The 20,725-nt window shown below is 45.1% G+C and overlaps 1 long non-coding RNA gene across 1 annotated transcript in view; it reads left to right on the top strand.

Annotated features, from left to right (window-relative positions):
• Positions 1 to 13,211, top strand: part of LOC115477698 — a 50,059-nt gene extending 36,848 nt beyond the window's left edge. The window contains exons 3-4 of the long non-coding RNA XR_003943364.1: positions 7,789 to 7,824; positions 13,166 to 13,211. This is a non-coding gene — a long non-coding RNA (uncharacterized LOC115477698). The remainder of the gene's footprint in view (positions 1 to 7,788; positions 7,825 to 13,165) is intronic.
• The last annotated feature ends 7,514 nt before the right edge of the window (positions 13,212 to 20,725 follow it).

Here is a 20,725-nt window from a genome sequence, read left to right as displayed (position 1 = left end):
ATTGGAATGGGCAGCCTTTTACTTTCTGTGAAGTTGGCTCTTTTTGAAGGTTATTTATCTTCAGATGTAACAAACTATCTTTGTCCAGCCAGATGTGACTCAGCCTGACTCAGTCACCATTAGGCTGAATGATAGCGTCATAAAAGTTCATCAACAGATAGTCAGACTGAAACAGCAACTTTAGAACTTTTTTTTTTAATCATTTTTGTTTTAAACAAAATACCGTTCATATGTATGACACAGACAGATTACAAAGGAGCAGGTTTACGAGTTTAGATCTTGAGTGTGATAATATTTATTAACCTGATATAACTTGAGGTCCTGCTTACTTGTGAAATGGAGGCTTTTCTATAATTAATTCATGAGATATAGAAACATCTTCCACCAAATTCTATATATTGCGCCTTAATTTCCACGTAGAAATCAGTGTTTTCTACAACAATGTGCGTAACTTGAATTGGTTAACTAGCTAATCAGCGTTGTCAATTGGTTAACAAGCATAAGTACATAAGTAGTGCCATACTGGGAAAGACCAAAGGTCCATCTAGCCCAGCATCCTGTCACCGACAGTGGCCAATCCAGGCCAAGGGCACCTGGCACGCTCCCCAAACGTAAAAACATTCCAGACAAGTTATACCTAAAAATGCGGAATTTTTCCAAGTCCATTTAATAGCGGTCTATGGACTTGTCCTTTAGGAATCTATCTAACCCCTTTTTAAACTCCGTCAAGCTAACCGCCCGTACCACGTTCTCCGGCAACGAATTCCAGAGTCTAATTACACGTTGGGTGAAGAAAAATTTTCTCCGATTCGTTTTAAATTTACCACACTGTAGCTTCAACTCATGCCCTCTAGTCCTAGTATTTTTGGATAGCGTGAACAGTCGCTTCACATCCACCCGATCCATTCCACTCATTATTTTATACACTTCTATCATATCTCCCCTCAGCCGTCTCTTCTCCAAGCTGAAAAGCCCTAGCCTTCTCAGCCTCTCTTCATAGGAAAGTCGTCCCATCCCCACTATCATTTTCGTCCCCCTTCGCTGTACCTTTTCCAATTCTACTATATCTTTTTTGAGATACGGAGACCAGTACTGAACACAATACTCCAGGTGCGGTCGCACCATGGAGCGATACAACGGCATTATAACATCCGCACACCTGGACTCCATACCCTTCCTAATAACACCCAACATTCTATTTGCTTTCCTAGCCGCAGCAGCACACTGAGCAGAAGGTTTCAGCGTATCATCGACGACGACACCCAGATCCCTTTCTTGATCCGTAACTCCTAACGCGGAACCTTGCAAGACGTAGCTATAATTCGGGTTCCTCTTACCCACATGCATCACTTTGCACTTGTCAACATTGAACTTCATCTGCCACTTGCACGCCCATTCTCCCAGTCTCGCAAGGTCCTCCTGTAATCGTTCACATTCCTCCTGCGACTTGACGACCCTGAATAATTTTGTGTCATCGGCGAATTTAATTACCTCACTAGTTATTCCCATCTCTAGGTCATTTATAAATACATTAAAAAGCAACGGACCCAGCACAGACCCCTGCGGGACCCCACTAACTACCCTCCTCCACTGAGAATACTGGCCACGCAATCCTACTCTCTGCTTCCTATCTTTCAACCAGTTCTTAATCCATAATAATACCCTACCTCCGATTCCATGGCTCTGCAATTTCTTCAGGAGTCTTTCGTGCGGCACTTTGTCAAACGCCTTCTGAAAATCCAGATATACAATATCAACCGGCTCCCCATTGTCCACATGTTTGCTTACCCCCTCAAAAAAATGCATTATATTGGTGAGGCAAGACTTCCCTTCACTAAATCCGTGCTGACTTTGTCTCATCAGTCCATGTTTTTGTATATGCTCTGCAATTTTATTCTTAATAATAGCCTCCACCATCTTGCCCGGCACCGACGTCAGACTCACCGGTCTATAATTTCCCGGATCTCCTCTGGAACCCTTCTTAAAAATCGGAGTAACATTGGCTACCCTCCAGTCTTCCGGTACTACACTCGATTTTAGGGACAGATTGCATATTTCTAATTGTAGCTCCGCAAGTTCATTTTTTAGTTCTATTAATACTCTGGGATGAATACCATCAGGTCCCGGTGATTTACTACTCTTCAGCTTGCTGAACTGACCCATTACATCCTCCAAGGTTACAGAGAATTTGTTTAGTTTCTCCGACTCCCCCGCTTCAAATATTCTTTCCGACACCGGTGTCCCCCCCAAATCCTCCTCGGTGAAGACCGAAGCAAAGAATTCATTTAATTTCTCCGCTACGGCTTTGTCCTCCTTGATCGCCCCTTTAACACCATTTTCGTCCAGCGGCCCAACCGACTCTTTGGCCGGTTTCCTGCTTTTAATGTATCTAAAAAAATTTTTACTATGTATTTTTGCTTCCAACGCTAATTTCTTCTCAAAGTCCTTTTTTGCCCTCCTTATCTCCGCTTTGCATTTGGCTTGGCATTCCTTATGATCTATCCTGTTACTTTCAGTTGGTTCTCTTCTCCACTTTCTGAAGGATTGTTTTTTGGCTCTAATGATTTCCTTTATCTTACTGTTTAGCCACGCCGGCTAATTGGCATTAACTTAATTTACGTGCACAACTCACTAAGGGCCAGATGTACAAAACCTAACGAGCCCACAACTTGTGTTTTAAACTGGTTCCAGCCAGTTTAAAATGCAAGTAGTTTACCTGGGGCATGCACTAAGGGCATTTTCCCTGCCACGGTAGCAGGCAACAAAAACGGAATGCAAATGATTGAAAAGCTATTATAATGAGCTGCACTACCGTTGCAGCCCATTATAATGAGATGCACTACCGTTTTTCCGATTCCCTTACCTTAGGAACCCTAACGGGAGGTCTGTACCTCTCGTTATGGCTCCTGTGAGGGAATCGGAAAGGAAAAGGGCCCCCCAAAAAAGGTAAAAAAGAAAAAAAAAGCAGGGAGCGCATGTGAGGGGCATCCTTTAAGGACGTACTCTCCCTGCGCTTGCGAGAGACTTTTGTTTTTTGCTCTGCTGGCGCTCGTGTTTTTTTCCCCCTTCTATTTTGTCTTCGCCGCGCCACTTACCCCTCCACAGCAAAATTTTTCTATTTTCCTGGTTGCCGGAGAATCGGGACGTCCCTTTAGATTAGGCTCCTCATCCTGGCCTCTTCAGCCAATCGGAGCGCGTTTCGCTGACAACAGCCAGCTAAGCCCGCTTTGATTGGCTGAAGAGACCAGGAAGAGGAGCCTAATCAAAAGGGACGTCCCGATTCTCCGACTCAGGTACCGAAGGAATAGAGAATGCAAGTGAGCTACAACGAGTAGCTCATTTGCATTCCCTATCGTTGATGCATTCCCATTCCCTACCGATTCGCTATTTGCAAAATTAGGATCCTACTCAGGACCTCAAAATTATCGAACTTGTTCACAGTTTAAATTCACAGAATGGCGCTCTGTGAATTTAAACTGTGAACAAGTTCGATAATTTTGAGGTCCTGAGTAGGATCCTAATTTTGCAATTTTCCTGAAGCAGCCAGATTTTGGCGAAACAAGGCGCACTTGTCGGATATGTGACTATCAGAAAGACATATAAGGTGTTTCTGACAACTTGAATAGCAATTGTTAAAGAGACACGGAAGGTGTTTCATGTAACTTGACAGTTGAGCACCGGTACCAGCTCCACCTTCGACTTTCTCCAGCCTGAATGTAGTATTCCTAAGAAGTCCTGCGCTAACAGCAAACAGATAAGTGACTGCTGAACGGTTTGAACCAATAAGGAATATTTATACAGTTATAAAAGAGTGCTTAAAGCCAGCAACATTTTGTAGCAGGCAGATAGGTATTGTTCAGGTGGGTTTATAGGTGAAGTAGTGGGGGGTAGATTTGCTAGGGGTGGTGCACCTTTTAACTTTGGTTGATTGTGGAGAGGCGAGGAGTTTTTAGACCATCCAGTTTTCTCAATTATATTTGAGTTTTTTTGGGTGCCTTTTTTTCTCCAATCCTCTCCACTTGAACCAGTGATAGTAATTTTCTCCTCATTTGAATGGCAAACCAAGCTTTAGTAGCAATGGGTGTCCATGAGGTGGTTTGAGGTTCGTTGGTTATAATTTAATTTAGATCCTGTATTTGGATCCCAAAGTTAAGAGTGGTGACACACCTGTTTAGCTTTTGAATTTTCCAATCCTTTAGTTATTTATAATATACTACTTACAATGTCAACACAATACGTAATAGAACATTTTAATTGACAGTATAGGGTATAAGCAAAGATGATCTTTTTACTTTTCATTTCATTTTGCTCCGTTTCTCTGTTCTCATATCTTGCTTCTTTGTTTCTAACAACTACCCCTCACTGATTCTCCAATCATCTCCTTTCATTGCCTTCTCCTTTCAATCCTTTCCTTCTCATTCCTAGCACCATTATTCCTTATCAGGCAGTAAAGCTGTGGTGTTCTTGACCTATTTCACGTAGAGCATATTGGACTTTTTGTAAAAGTCTGAAGACTTACCTTTTTCCAAAAATTCTACAGTTAATCTTGGTATCATTTAACATTTTTATTTTCTGTCCTAATATTGTAATCTATTTTGAAGCAGAATTTTGGGAGTTGGCGGGCTATAAAAATCATATCATATCATATCATATAGGAGTGGAGGAGTGTCCTAGTGGTTAGAGCACCGGTCTTGCAATCCAGAGGGGGCTGGTTCAAATCCCACTGCTGCTCCTCGTGACCTTGGGCAAGTCACTTAACCCGCCATTGCCTCAGGTACAAACTTAGATTGTGAGCCCTCCTGGGACAGAGAAATATCCAGAGTACCTGAATGTAACTCACCTTGAGCTACTACTGAAAAAGGTGTGAGCAAAATCTAAATAAATAAATGTATCATCATATACCATCTATTCACCTGTTTTATCTCTACATATTTTAATCCTCTTCCTTCACCCATTCCCATCTTTAATTTTACTCCTCCATCTCTTCATATCTCACCTCTTTATTTTCCCCTCCCAGCCTGTAATTTTCTTCTTTTTACCCCCTACTGCCTTTCTACTTTCCACTCAACTACCCTTCCTATCCCATCTTCATGTTTTCTGCATGGATTTTCTAGGTACCATATATAGAATCTGGCCCTCTGCACCCAATTTATTTATTTAACACATTTATACCCCCACATTTTCCCACTTAATTGCAGGCTCAATGTGGCTTACATAGTACCATAGGGCAGACTACTGTCCAGTAAAATACAGCTAAACAATGTAATAGTACTACTACTACTACTATTTAGCATTTCTGTAGCGCTACAAGGCGTACGCAGCGCTGCACAAACATAGAAGAAAGACAGTCCCTGCTCAAAGAGCTTACAATCTAATAGACAAAAAATAAAGTAAGTAAATCAAATCAATTAATGTGAACGGGAAGGAAGAGAGGAGGGTAGGTGGAGGCGAGTTGTTACAAGTGGTTATGAGTCAAAAGCAATGTTAAAGAGGAGGGCTTTCAGTCTAGATTTAAAGGTGGCCAAGGATGGGGCAAGACGTAGGGGCTCAGGAAGTTTATTCCAGGCGTAGGGTGCAGCGAGACAGAAGGCGCGAAGTCTGGAGTTGGCAGTAGTGGAGAAGGGAACAGATAAGAAGGATTTATCCATGGAGCGGAGTGCACGGGAAGGGGTGTAGGGAAGGACGAGTGTTGAGAGATACTGGGGAGCAGCAGAGTGAATACATTTATAGGTTAGTAGAAGAAGTTTGAACAGGATGCGAAAACGGATAGGGAGCCAGTGAAGGGTCTTGAGGAGAGGGGTAGTATGAGTAAAGCGACCCTGGCGGAAGATGAGACGGGCAGCAGAGTTTTGAACCGACTGGAGAGGGGAGAGGTGACTAAGTGGGAGGCCAGCAAGAAGCAAATTGCAGTAGTCTAAACGAGAGGTGACAAGGGTGTGGATAAGGGTTTTGGTAGAGTGCTCGGAAAGAAAGGGGCGGATTTTACGGATGTTGTAAAGAAAGAAGCGACAGGTCTTGGCAATCTGCTGGATATGAGCAGAGAAGGAGAGAGAAGAGTCAAAGATGACCCCAAGGTTTCGAGCTGAGGAGACAGGGAGAATGAGAGAGCCATCAACAGAAATAGAAAACGGGGGGAGCGGGGAGGTGGGTTTGGGAGGGAAAATGAGAAGCTCGGTTTTGGTCATATTTAATTTCAGGTGGCGTTGAGACATCCAGACAGCAATGTCAGACAAGCACGCTGAAACTTTGGTTTGGATGCAAGGTGAGATATCAGGGGTAGAAAGGTAGATTTGGGAAATAGTAATCGTATAGGTATCGTATAAAGCAACAAAGATAATAAATGATCAATAGGGTCCATGGATTTTGCTGTAACAAAGAAGTAGTAAATTGAGTTGGGTCTGGAAGGTATGCCTTCTTGAACAGGATGGTCTTCAGTGATTTCCTGAAGTTTAGATGGTTCTGAATTGATTTTAGGCAATGTATTCCATAGCTGTGTGCCTATGAAAGAGAAGCTGGATGTATAAGTAGATTTGTATTTGAGGCCATTGCAATCTGGATAATGTAAGTTTTTAGATAAGATCGGGAAAAACTGGTACTGTTTCTAGGTGGTAGATCTATTAGATTTAACGTGTATCCAGGAACTTCTCCGTAAATGATCTTGTGGGCCAAGGTGCAAACCTTAAAGGCAATACGTTCCTTGATGGGAAGCCAGTGTAATTTTTCACGAAGGGGCTTGGCAGATTCAAATTTTGATTTACCGAAGATCAGTCTCGCAGCTGTATTCTGGGTGGTCTGAAGTTTAATTGTTCTTTACATCCTACATAAATACCGTTGCAATAATCTAAATGTCTTAATACCATTGATTTGTACCAAGTTGCGAAAAACATCTCGAGGAAAGAAAGGTTTTATACGTTTAAGTTTCCACATTGAGTAAAACATTTTCTTTGTGGTGCAATTTACTTGGTTTTTCAGGGTGAGGTTCCGATCAATTGTGACACCAGGTAATTTTAGGCTATCCGAAACAGGGAGAGAGTAGTTAGGAATATTTAAGGTTGTAGGTTTAAATTTATTGTGCTGAGAGGATAGGATGAGGCAGTGTGGCTTCTCAGTGTTCAGTTTCAGTTGAAATGAGTTAGCCCATGCGTCCACTGTACTCAAGCCTATCCTGATTAAATTTAGGCGTCAGGAAGTATGCCAAGTAAAACATGGCCTAAATGGATGCGACCACATTTGTTCAAGTGGAGAGGTGCTCTGTGTTTTCTATATACCGCGTGGAAATTTAAACCTATTCTATAAAATATAGGCGTGCTTTAGAGAATACGCCTAGGTGTATCCTTTACCGCATGGATATTTCAGGCGCCATGTATAGAATCTAGCCTCTTATGCTTGGTAAGCCAGAATAAAAACACTACTCCCTCGCCCCTCCCACCAACCATTGAGGTGGCGATAAGGGCTCTCGCGCTAACCCGGCATCGCCGCACAAGCCCCGGAAATGGCATGTGCTCGTGGTGCTCGTGGTGCAGGCGGCTGCATTGGGCCAGCAGTAGTCCCGGAATAGCGAGCGGCAAGCCTGTATTGGGCTTACCGCTGCTCTGTAAAAGGGTTCCTAGGTTTGTTAGAGAGTAGGTGGGAATGCTCTGGTAATTACAAAAGAAGGCTTATGGTGCCATGATCCCAACTGGGCTGGAGGCCCAAAGAAATGGGTGTGTGTGAGGGGGGAGGGGGGACAGCCTGATTAGAAAAAAAGAAGCTAATTTATAATAATCTGTGTGTTTTTGTGTGTGACAGGGCTGAAGAATCCACAGCTGAAGATGACAGAAGAAGGTATTTTTTCTATATTAAATATGTGTTTTAGTTTGGAAATAGTGTAATAATACATGTAAAAATATGTCAATGATTACTCCCCGTCCCCCCTTGTTTACAAAGCTGCACGGTATTGCTGACACAGCTCATTCAAAGTGAGTCCCTGCCAATTTTGGGGCACAGACGATAGCAGTCTGCCCAGCACTGGTCGTACCCCCCCCCCCCCCCCCCCAATTTATGAAGTTACCATCAAAGCCCGCTCCAGCCTTAATCCTGATCTGTTTTTGTCATTTACAGGACCCAGACCTTAGAAGGCTGCCTAGCATGGGCCTGTCTTCTCAACGAAAATATGTGCTTTCTAATGCATTATGGGCTAGATTCTATATATCACACCTAAAAAAAAAATACACCTAGGCATATTCTATAAAGTATGCCTAAATTTCTGTGTGGTTTATAGAATAGGCCAAGCGCCTGTCCGCGCGACTAAATTTATTTGTGGGCAGTTATGCCAAGTAAAACTTGGTGTAAATGCTGATGACTAAATTAGGTGCACCAGTGGTGTGCTGGAGCGGGCTCGCGGAGCCGTTTGCTAAGTTTTTAAGAATGTTGAGAGCCAGTTGTTAAAGTAAGCTCCCCCCCCCCATGACTACTTCAATAACTGGCTTCCGAAATGTGGGCTCGGGCCCCCTCTTTCACTTTGCTGGCAGGGATGCTGAGCCCCACCAGCCAAGCAAATACACTATGAGGCATATTTTCAAAGCACTTAGCCTTCCAAAGTTCCATAGGTTTGTATGGAACTTTGGAAGGCTAAGTGCTTTGAAAATATGCCTCTATGGCTGCTCCCTGCATACTAGGGGGCATGCGATGAAACTACAGTGTAGTAAATTTAAAACAAATCGGAGAAAATATTTCTTCACCCAACGCATAATTAAACTCTGGAATTCGTTGCCGTAGAACGTGGTGAAGGCGGTTAGCTTGGCAGAGTTTAAAAAGGGGTTAGACGGTTTCCTAAAGGACAAGTCCATAAACCACTACTAAATGGACTTGGGAAAAATCCACAATTCCAGGAATAGCATGTATAGAATATTTGTACGTTTGGGAAGCTTGCCAGGTGCCCTTGGCCTGGATTGGCCGCTGTCGTGGACAGGATGCTGGGCTCGATGGACCCTTGGTCTTTTCCCAGTATGGCATTACTTATGTACTTATGTACCAGGGGAAGAAGGGCTGGGATTCTATTCCAGATACTTCCTTGTGCAAAAGAAAACAGGGGGGATGCGTCCCATCCTAGACCTAAGGGCCCTGAAGAAATTCCTAGTCCGAGAAAGGTTCAGGATGGTTTCCCTGGGCACCCTTCTCCTCATGATTCAGGAAAACGATTGGCTATGCTCTCTGGATTTAAAGGATGCTTATACACACATCCCGATACTTCCAGCTCACAGGAAGTATCTTCGATTCCATCTGGGAGCGCAGCACTTCCAGTATTGTGTGCTGCCCTTTGGTCTGGCGTCTGCGCCCAGGGTCTTCACAAAATGCCTGGCAGTAGTTGCAGCGTCGCTACGCAAACTGGGAGTTTGTGTGTTCCCTTATCTCGACGATTGGCTGGTGAAGAACACCTCAGAGGCAGGGGCTCTACAGTCCATGCAGATGATTATTCAAATGCTGGAGCTACTCGGGTTTGTTATAAATTACCCCGTCCCATCTTTTCCCAGCTCTGCTGGACTCACAGACGGCTTGCGCCTATCTTCCCGAGGAGAGAAGAAAATCTTCTGTCTCTAGTTTCCATGGCCAGAGCGTCTCAGCGGATCACAGCTCGGCAGATGTTGAGACTTCTAGGCCACATGGCCTCCACAGTTCATGTGATTCCCATGGCGCATCTTCACATGAGATCAGCTCAATGGACCCTAGCTTCCCAGTGGTATCAAGCTGCGGGGGATCTAGAGGATGCAATCCAGCTGTCCACCGATTTTTTTTTTGTTTTGTTACATTTGTACCCTGCACTTTCCCACTCATGGCAGGCAATGGAGAGTTAAGTGACTTGCCCAGAGTCACAAGGAGCTGCCTGTGCCGGGAATCGAACTCAGTTCCTCAGTTCCCCAGGACCAAAGTCCACCACCCTAACCACTAACCCTAACACCCTTCAGTGGTGGACAATTTGACCCAATTTGGTCTTGGGACGTCCGTTTCAAATTCCTCAGCCACAAAAAGTGCTGACAACAGATTCATCCCTTCTGGGGTGGGGAGCTCATGTCAATGGGACTAGAGAAAGATTCATCTGCGTGTCACATGGGGTTGTAGAGACGGTTTTCTTTCTTTTGACCAGCCCACATTGATTGCAGTGCACATAGGCACTTTTAGCTTATGTACACTGCTGGTAATATTTTAAGGGAAAATCCATGGTTATCCCTCTGAAAAATAGCAAGTACAACATACGTATGTTCATGCTTTACACCTGCTGGTGCCCGAGTGAGGACAAATTAGGGTGCACACATTCAAAATGTCCTACCCATACTTTTATATCTAATGCAGGTTGTTCAGCTCTACAAACCATCAAGAGCACTGAGATCAGATGGGTCACGAAAAATTGTTGTACCATCATTGGTACATATTCATTATGCAGAAACAAAGGCTGCTGGTTTCTCAATAAAAGGACCGATGTTAAGGAATAATCTACCTGGTTATTTAAGGTTAAATATATCTCTCTGCAGCAGTTTAAAAGAGCAAGGAAATGGCCTTGAGTACCTGAAGAATAGGATGATCCTCTACACACTGCCAAGGACGCTAAGGTCCTCTCAAGGACTATCACTAACCACACCCTCTCCAAAAAGACATTACACGATGTGATACCCGCAAGTGAGCCTTCTCTGGAGTAGCCCCAACACTCTGGAATGTACTCCCTGAAAGGCTCCGCTTAACACAAGACTATCTCCACTTCAGGAAGCAGGTGAAAGCTTGGCTCTTCAACCAAGCCTTTAATGGAAGAAGTAACTAACTTGTTAGTCCCACTCACACACACAAGGAGTGACATGGGAAGCACATACTGCGGCAGGACATGTTTATCCACTCCTACCCTAGCTGAGATAATATATTAACCATCTCTCTGACCTCATGTGCAACTTTCTTTAAATTAGTCACCTTACTTTCTAACTCTTCCTACTCTCTTACCTATCTATATGTTCCATCTTTGCTTATACCCTTCACTTAAAATGTTCTATTACATATTGTGTTGACATTGTAAGTAGTATATATTGTGAACTCAAATTACAAAATCAAGAGCTAAAGAGCAAAAATATTCCAGAAACTGCACATCAAAAATTGCTCTTACTATAAGGTGATGGAACGGGGACGTTATAAACAAATAATTCAATTTAAATAAAAGAAACCTCAAGAATCCAGGCAGGGCCGTGCCTAGGGTCTCCGGCGCCCCCCCCCCCCCCCGAAAACGATCGCTACACTACCCGCCCTCTTCTCCCCAGATCCTTTTCCTTTTTGTTTAAATTTACCTCTCCGGCGCGCGGCAGCGTAGCGTTAGTGAGAAGGAGGCGGCGCTCCCCCGCCCCGACGTGTCTTCTTCCCTTCGCTCAGTGTCCCGCCTTATTCTGACGTCATTTCTGATGTCAGAAGAAGGCGGAACCGAGCGAAGGGAAGAAACTGACACGTCGGGGCGGAGGAGCGCCGCCTCCTCACTAACACTACGCTGCCACGCGCCGGAGAGGTAAATTTAAACAAAAAAAAAAAAGGACAAGGATCTGGGGAGAAGAGGGCGAGGTAAGCATGGTGCGGCTCCTGCCATGCTTACCTCGCTTACCGTGTCGGCACGGCCCTGAATCCAGGGTGCCTACAGAGATGGTCAACCCTTTACTGGACTCATCATCTAGGTTTCATGAAGCCTCCGAAACCAACCACAGTGTAAAAAAAAACTCCCTATTGGAGAAAAAAGACTGTAGCAAAAAAAACGGAGGACCTTTAATGTTCAATAATAAAGTCCCATATTTTTATTTATTTAGACTTTGCTGACACCTTTTTCAGTAGTAGCTCAAGGTGAGTTACATTCAGATACTCTGGATATTTTTCTATCCCAGGAGAGCTCACAATCTAAGTTTGTACCTGAGGCAATGGAGGGTTAAGTGACTTGCCCAAGATCACAAGGAGCAGCAGTGGGATTTGAACCGGCCACCTCTGGATTGGTGCTCTAACCACTAGGCCACTCCTCCACTCCAGAACCTTACAATTCCGTAACTTTTACAATTCCAAAAACTGGAATGGTATAATGACAACAATAAGCATGTGTACCACCTGAATGTATAAAAAACCGTCACTTAGCTTCTTCCTTAATCCAATTGGGAGGGCGCTGACTTTGGAATCCAAACACAGGTAGTGGCCACATGTTGTTACCCCGACAGAGGGATCCCCTGTTTCGTTACTGCCTCATGGGGCGTTTATAATATCCACCAGTCTTTGTTTTCAAGACTTTTGTTTTTCTCTCTCTCTCTCTTTGGTTGAGGTTAGTAGAGAGAGGGTTTTTTTTCCCTTTACTTGCATTTCCTGGCTCTTGTGCAGTGGGCATGGTCTCTGTCTGTCTTCAGTGACTGCATTGAAAATTTATATTCGATACAAAATAAAAAAAAAATGTAATAAATCCTGATGCATTCAGTGTTAAAAGCATAAAGTATTGATGTTCTTTCAATCTGTGTGTTTGCAGTAGGATTTAAAAAAAGAATTTGTTGTTTTAACAGCTGATTTCTGACTATGTGTCCAGTTTGCAGAATAGTAGCTGTATCATGTTCAAATTTATGCAAGAAATGTCCTTATTGGAGTAATTTTGTATGTTTTCTGCTGTTTGTCAGATCGGAACTAGTTTCTACCAGTGCTGAGCATTTATAATTTGAAGAAGGAACTACCCCTTGACCAGGGGCGTAGCCAGACTTCGGCGGGAGGGGGGGGGGGGGGTCCAGAGGTGAGGGGACACATTTTGGCCGCTGCCCCTCCCCCGTCCCTTTCGACCCCCTCCCGCCGCCGCCAACCCTCCCCTGCCACCGCCAGGTACCTTTGCTGGCAGGGGTCCCCAACCCCCGCCAGCCAAAGTCCCCGAGTCTGGCACGTTCGCTGATCTGGATTCTGTTTCTGTGAGCCCTGTCAGGACTCACAGAAACAGAATCTGGCGATGAAGAGGACTTCGGCTGCAGGGGGTTGGGGACCCCCACCAGCAAAGGTACCTGGCAGCGGGGGGGGGGGGGGGGGATGAAAGCAGGGGTGCCAGGGCTAAATCTGCAGAGGCCCATGCCCCCCCTTGCCCCACCTAGCTACGCCCCTGCCCTTGACAGAACGGATAAAACTAAATGCAGCAATTTTGTCCCTCTTGAAGGAACTACGGAGGTGTGTATGTTGGAATACCCGTTGATGCTGCTGCCATAATTTCCAGCCAGACAAAGGCCAGACAGAAAGGTACTTAATTACTTTCGTTGTTTTCTGGATTTTTTTGGGAGGGGGGAGTTGTTAATGTGCATTTTGTGCCCATTAACATATATTAAAGGGCAATAACACATGTTATATTACTGTAACACAAGTTAAAATAAGTTATCACAGGATACACAGTAACCAGATGCAAAATATGTAGATACATAGAAAACACCTATTACAATGTAAATCGAGTAAGATGGCTTGCAGTGTTATTACTGGAAAAATACTGTCAGCAAAAAGCTGGCTGTATTTTTCAATTCCAGGAGCTTCGGGCTGCAAAGCTGCAGCTGAATGCTCCTGGGATATATATATATATATATTTTTATTAATTTTTATTGTCACCAATACAACTTGTAATCACATTCCACAATGTCAATAATGCTGTCAAATACATACATTGTATATCCCATAGAATATCTAGTGTAAACCAAAGAGTCCAACAGCATAATCAGTACAACCCCTTTTTGCATTGGCTTTTTCAAATACCCCCACATCCATTCATCTCATCCATCTCTTTCTTCTCCACACCTTCTCACACCATCCAGTCTTTCCTGCCCGCTGCCTGCGCTGACTCTCCAGCGGCGCTACTGCATCACTCTTCAAAATGGCCACCGAGACTTACAAGGGCGGCCTCCAAGACTTCAGCAGAAGTCTCGGCGGCCATTTTTAAAGAGCGATCTGGCAGCGGGGGAGGGTCAGCGCCGCCAGCGGGCAGTCAAGACTGGGGATCTTTCCTGCCTGCCCCGAAGAATCCACTGGACAACCAGGGTGGTTGCCTTCTTCAGGTATGCACACTGGACTTGGAGCCTGGGACCCTGTAGCTCGGGGGAGGGAGGGAGGCGAGCCGGCTCGCCCTGAAGAACAACCGGCTCGCAAGATGGTAAAAAGTTTAACAACTGGCTCCAGCACACCACTGCCTACAAATCTAAAATGAAAGTAGAAAATAATATTGCAGCATGATTCAGAGGACTGAGTACCATGAGAATAAACAAATTAAATTGGTGTTAGAAAAAACAGTTATTAATTGGAAGACAGCCAAAAGATAGTATTATTGGCATGGCAGTTCTATTGTGTTTTACCTACTATGCAGGGATTCATTCAATCTGTACAGTACAAATGGATTCATATTGGTTTCTGATGTATTTGTTAATAAAGTTATTTATTTAAATTTGCTTTTTATTTTGCAAGATTAATATGGAGTAGCTACATCTGGATTCCATAGACACCAGGTACTGCATGGTTACTGTTTTTATTGTGGGTATAATGAATTTGCAGGTTTAAAAACATAGCAGCTTTGGGGGTAATGTTTTAAGTGATGGTGGGCATTGTTTTGTTACATTTGTACCCCGCACTTTCCCACTCATGGCAGGCTCAATGCGGCTTACATGGGGCAATGGAGGGTTAAGTGACTTGCCCAGAGTCACAAGGAGCTGCCTGTGCCTGAAGTGGGAATCAAACTCAGTTCCTCAGGACCAAAGTCCACCACCCTAACCACTAGGCCACTCCTCCACAGTTGCTACTATTTGAGATTCTACATGGAATGTTGCTATTCCACTAGCAACATTCCATGTAGAAGTCGGCCCTTGCAGATCACCAATGTGGCCGCGCAGGCTTCTGCTTCTGTGAGTCTGACGTCCTGCACGTATGTGCAGGACATCAGACTCACAGAAACAGAAGCCTGCGCAGCCTTCTACATGGAATGTTGCTAGTGGAATAGTAACATTCCATGTAGAATCTCCAATAGTAGCAACATTCCATGTAGAATCTCCAATAGTATCTATTTTATTTTTGTTACATTTGTACCCTGCGCTTTCCCACTCATGGCAGGCTCAATGCGGCTTACATGGGGCAATGGAGGGTTAAGTGACTTGCCAGAGTCACAAGGAGCTGCCTGTGCCTGAAGTGGGAATTGAACTCAGTTCCTCAGTTCCAGACCCTGGGTGGGGTCATGGGGTAGCCCTGTAAATAACTCAACCAGACAAGAGATATAAATGCGAAAATAAATATGTTATTCACCAGAGTCCTGGGACCTGTTGGTTCACGGGCCAAGAACATCAGATGCAACAGTTTCGCTTATTTAGTAGCAGTCTTGAATAGGCCTATGAGTAGCAGGCCAAGCCGTCTGTGGCTGGTGGGGCTGCCCCACCCAAAACACAGCCTGTTAGTTCTCGGGTCTTCTGAGAACTCGGGTCTGGCTCCAGCCAGACCTCAGCACGGCTTGAAAGCCTTAACAAGAAGCAAGGTTGGCTTACCTCAGCCTGGTCACAGCAGCTAAACGTAGGCTGTAAAATCATAGGCTTGGGCTTCAGTTCTTCCTTCCTGGGGCCTCCTTACCTTCTGTCTGGCCCTGACCCTGACATTTAAACTACCAGGTATTAACTCCGCCCCTACCGGCTCACTTCCTGTCGGGGCAAGATCAATGCTCTTAAGGTGGTCCAGGCTAGTTAGAGAGGGACTTTACTTCAGGGTGAGGGACAGTATTCTGTGAACCCTGTTACAAGCATGTACGTGGCTGAAGTAGGTACGTAGGGGTCCTTTTGCTAAGGTGTGCTGAAAAATGGCCTGCACTGGTATAGATGCGTGTATTGGACGTGCGCAGGTCCATTTTTCAGCGCGTCTACAAAAAAAGGCCTTTTTTTGGTTGTTGTTGAAAATGGACGTGCTGCAAAACAAAAATCAGCACGTATCCATTTTGGACCTGAGACCTTACCGCCACCCATCGAATTAGCAGTAAGGTCTCGCACGTTAACCGAGTGGTAATCATCGGTGTGTGTGTACACTGCCGATTACCGCCCAGTTAGCGCCACGCGGTAGAAAATGGAAATTATTTGCTGCCGCGCGTGTAGAAATCAGAATTACCGCCCAGGGCACACGGTAGCCGGGCGGTAGTTCTAATTTGACGCATGTTGTACATGCGTCTTTGTAAAAGAGCCCTTTATATTTTTAAACCCTGCTAAGCTACCTGCTTTTACCATATTCTCTGGCAACAAATTCCAGAGTTTAATTACACATTGAGGGAAGAAATATTTTCTCCAATTTGTTTTAAATTTACTACTTTGTATCTTCATTGCATGTCCCCTAGTGTTTTTGGAAAGAGTAAACAAGCGATTCAAGTCTACCCGTTCCACTCCACTCATTATTTTATAGAACTCTTTCATAACTCCCCTGATTAGAAAAACACTGAAATTCATGTTGGCTAATGGATGTGGCAGATAGCAATGAAAGAGTTAAGGCCATGATAACTAGGGGGAAAGAAAAAACTTTATGGTGCCCCCCCTTCCCTTGGCGCCCTAAGCAGGTGCTTATTTTGTTTAATGGTTAATCCAGGGCTGAATTTGATGGATCGAGTATCTAAAGCATATAAAAGCTAAGAGGCTGGGCTGATATTTCACTGACCTCTTCATGGGACACGGTCTCAAGACCCACACGTCATTGGCTGTGTTGATTGTGCAAAAGCTTGAAAAAGTGGAGGAGTGGCCTAGTGGTTAGGGTGGTGGACTTTGGTCCTGGGGAACTGAAGAACTAAGTTCAATTCCCGCTTAAGGCACAGGCAGCTCCTTGTGACTCTGGGCAAGTCACTTAACCCTCCATTGCACCATGTAAGCCGCATTGAGCCTGCCATGAGTGGGAAAGCGCAGGGTACAAATGTAACAAAAATTAAATAGATACTATTGGAAATTCTACATGGAATGTTGCTACTATTGGAGATTCTACATGGAATGTTGCTATTCTACTAGCAACATTCCATGTAGAAGGCTGCGCAGGCTTCTGTTTCTGTGAGTCTGACGTCCTGCACGTACGTGCAGGACGTCAGACTCACAGAAGCAGAAGCCTGCGCGGCCACATTGGTGATCTCAAATAGTAGCAACAGCGGAGGAGTGGCCTAGTGGTTAGGGTGGTGGACTTTGGTCCTGAGGAACTGAGTTCGATTCCCACTTCAGGCACAGGCAGCTCCTTGTGACTCTGGGCAAGTCACTTAACCCTCCATTGCACCATGTAAGCCGCATTGAGCCTGCCATGAGTGGGAAAAGTGCGGGGTACAAATGTAATTAAAAAAAAAAAAAAAAAAAAAACAAACAATGTTCATATGACTGTGTCATGGACAGCATTTCCTTTTCGTTAAAAACTGTAGCAAAAAGTCCAGGACAACTGGTGTGAATAAATGAAGCCTGAAATCAGTTTCCTGGATACATTTGAAGAATTTGTTACTGTGTTTTTAGACTTGAGTTAGCAGTTGTGTATCAGCTCAAATGAACTGAAATCCTTAAAGAGATCTGTCTGCCAATGCAGGTAATGGATTTTGAAGGTCCATTATGATATGTGACAATATATGGACATTTTCGTTTAACCATTTTTGGAAACATTGCACAAAATATAATCAGGGAATTATAGCTATCATCTTCAAAAAGGAAAGTCATAGAAAATAGAATTTAAAAGGATAATGTTGAGAGCAGGGGCGTAACCAGACTTCGGCGGGAGAGGGGTCCAGAGCCCGAGGCGAGGGGGCACATTTTAGCCCATGCCTTTCGACCCCCCCCCCCTCCCACCGCCGCCAATTCTCCCCCGCCACCGCCAGCCGAAGTCCCCTTCAGCGCCGGTCTCAAAGTCCGGCGCGTTCGCTGATCTGGATTCTGTTTCTGTGAGTCCTGACGTCACGTGCAGGACGTCAGGACTCGCAGAAACAAAATCCAGATCAGGAACTCACCAGAGACCGACACTGAAGAGGACTTCGGCTGGCGGGGGGTTATGGACCCCCGCCAGCAAAGGTACCTGACGGCAGCGGCGGGGGAGGGTCGGTGGCGGGGGGTGAAAGCAGGGGGGCCAGGGCTAAATCTGCGGGGGCCCATCCCCCCGTGGCCCCACCTAGCTATGTCCCTGGTTGAGAGAAAGCTTTTAGCAAGTAAAAAGAAAAATTATATTATAGCGATTAAGCTTCCTACAGCCAGGTGGGGTGAGATTGGAACTCCAAACCTCATGTATTGCTATTTAGCATTTCCTATGACTTGTCCTCACGGATTATATATCTGCCACTAGAATTTCCTTACGGTACCACAAACTCTGCTCTGGTATCTGAGGAGGGCAAGCATTTTCTTCATTCTATAACAGGCAAACAAAATTTAAGTGCCTTTTGCATGATTCTATAGAATACTGTCATCCATGCGGTTGTGTCCACTTTCACAAGTATATGGCAGTAGCACGCCAAAGTGTTATTCTTCAATTACATGCGTAAATGGCATAGCACATAATTGTTAGGGACTCATTCACAGGGCAGGGGTATGGACGGGGCATAGGCAGGGCCAACATATGGGGGGGGGGGAGGGAAGGACCGGGTTTGATTCCCACTGTGTCTCCTTGAGATCTTCAGCAAGTCACTTAGCCCATAGCTTGCAAGGTCGAGCCAGGGTCAAAATTTTCCAGCACTTGAGTTGAAACTGGAAAAAAAGTGACTTAACTATCAAGAGTTTATGGCTCTCACTGGGGTTACTCACACAGCTCTCTAGCCCTTAAATTGCTTGAAACTGTGCAATTCCTAGCAGCCCCTTATGTAATCTCTGAGGACCAGTCTGGATTCTCAGGGATGGGCTTGCAGGTTTGAGGACAGCACTCTAGCTGTCATCCCAGTTTACCACCAGTTCATGATTGGCCAGAGTGTATTTGTATTTTTCTGTATTTTCTTTTTTCATGTTTCTAGAAATGATTTATAGTAGTAGTTTCTGTGGTCTCCTAGTGCTGTTCTGGTTAGTGGATATGGAGACTTTTAGCAAGGTTGTCTATAGGAGTAGTTTGGGATGGGCATGGGCTGGGCAGCACCCCCCAAATGTTGCAGGTGGTAATACTGTAGTACCCCTCCCTCCACCTGTCAATTTGTCTTTCTTACCCTTTGTCCCTCCCCTCCAATGCAGTGGCGTAGCTAAGGGTGGGCCTGGGTGGGCACAGGCCCACCCATTCTTGCCTCAGGCCTATCGTCTAGTGGCCCATATGGCCCCCAAAGCACCTCAGTGTTGGCATCTCATTCTTCTCTCTCCCTCTTCTCTGCTCTTGGCACGGTATCTCTCTCTGAAACTCTCTCTCCCCCCCCCCCCCCCCCCCGGGTCCCTTCAGGTCTACCTCAGAGCTGTCACTGGTGGCGATTCCTATAGGCAGCCTGCGTCGGTCCTGCAGGCTTCTCTCTACTGTGTCCTGCCCTCGATGATGTCACTTCCTGTTTATTCACTGGCGGGGACACAGTAGAGGGAAGCCTGTAAGGTCAGCGCAGATTGCCTATAGGAATTGCCGCCGGCAACAGCTCTGAGATAGACCCCGAGGGGAGGTTCAGAGAGAGAGAGAGAGATGAGCAGAAGCCAATCCAGGGGCGGGGAGTGGGGGGGAGGGGAGGAGCAGATGTACATGGCTGAAGTAGGTACGTAGGAGTCCTTTAATTAAGGTGTGCTGAAAAATGGCCTGCACTGGTGTAGATGTGTGTATTGGACGTGCGCAGGTCCATTTTTCAGCGCGTCTACAAAAAAGGCCTTTTTTTGTTGTTGTTGAAAATGGACGTGTTGCAAAATAAAAATCAGCACGTATCCTTTTTGGGCCTGAGACCTTACCGCCACCCATTGACTTAGCAGTAAGGTCTCGCACGTTAACCGGGTGGTAATCATCCTTGTATGTACACTGCCGATTACCGCCCAGTTATCGCCATGCGGTAGAAAATGGAAATTATATTTTGCTGTGCGTTTAGGTCGCGTGTAGAAATTAGAATTACCACCCGGGGCACGCGGTAGCTCTAATTTGATGCACGTTGTACGCATGTAGGCACCTACGTGTCTTTGTAAAAGAGCCCTTTATATTTTTAAACCCTGCTAAGCTACCTGCTTTTACCATATTTTCTGGCAACAAATTCCTCTGGGGCAGAGGAGAGGGAGAAAGATGAAGATATGTGAGTAGGGGCAGAGAGGATGGAAGGAAAGAGAGAGGGAGAGATGGATGCAAGGGTGGTGGGGAAAGTTTTAAAAAACTGTATTGTATGTGTGCATGGGGGTATGGGTGGGAAGGGCCCACCCAGGTTAACTCTGGGCCCACCCAAAATGGCAGGTCTGGTTACGCCCTTTTTCCAATGTAAGCAGGTAAATTACATCAATGGTTATGACTGTCTTTTTCTCCCCACTGTTGAAATGACTCTGTGTTAATCAACAAATTTTCCCCAAATGAGCTTTGCTTCCATTACACAATTCTAGAATGTATTAATTAAATATATTGCTCTGTTTTTCCAGTGGTCGGCGTGGTTTGCTCACTGAAGCCGAGGAAGAGCTGTGTAATGATTCTACTGAAGATCTATTTAGGAGCACAGAGAACCTCGCTGAGTTTGTTTCAAGGTGCCACATGGGCTGGTTCTTGCTCTGTTTATACTCTGAAGTGTTCTACAAGCCAGCACTGCTGACGGGACAGCAGTAATGGATGGTGCTGTACAAAACATCCAAGGAGC

Source organism: Microcaecilia unicolor, chromosome 9, assembly GCF_901765095.1.
Source record: "Microcaecilia unicolor chromosome 9, aMicUni1.1, whole genome shotgun sequence".
Lineage (NCBI taxonomy): Eukaryota > Metazoa > Chordata > Amphibia > Gymnophiona > Siphonopidae > Microcaecilia > Microcaecilia unicolor.
Note: the sequence above shows the minus strand (reverse complement) of the source record. Positions and strands in the feature narration are given on the sequence as shown.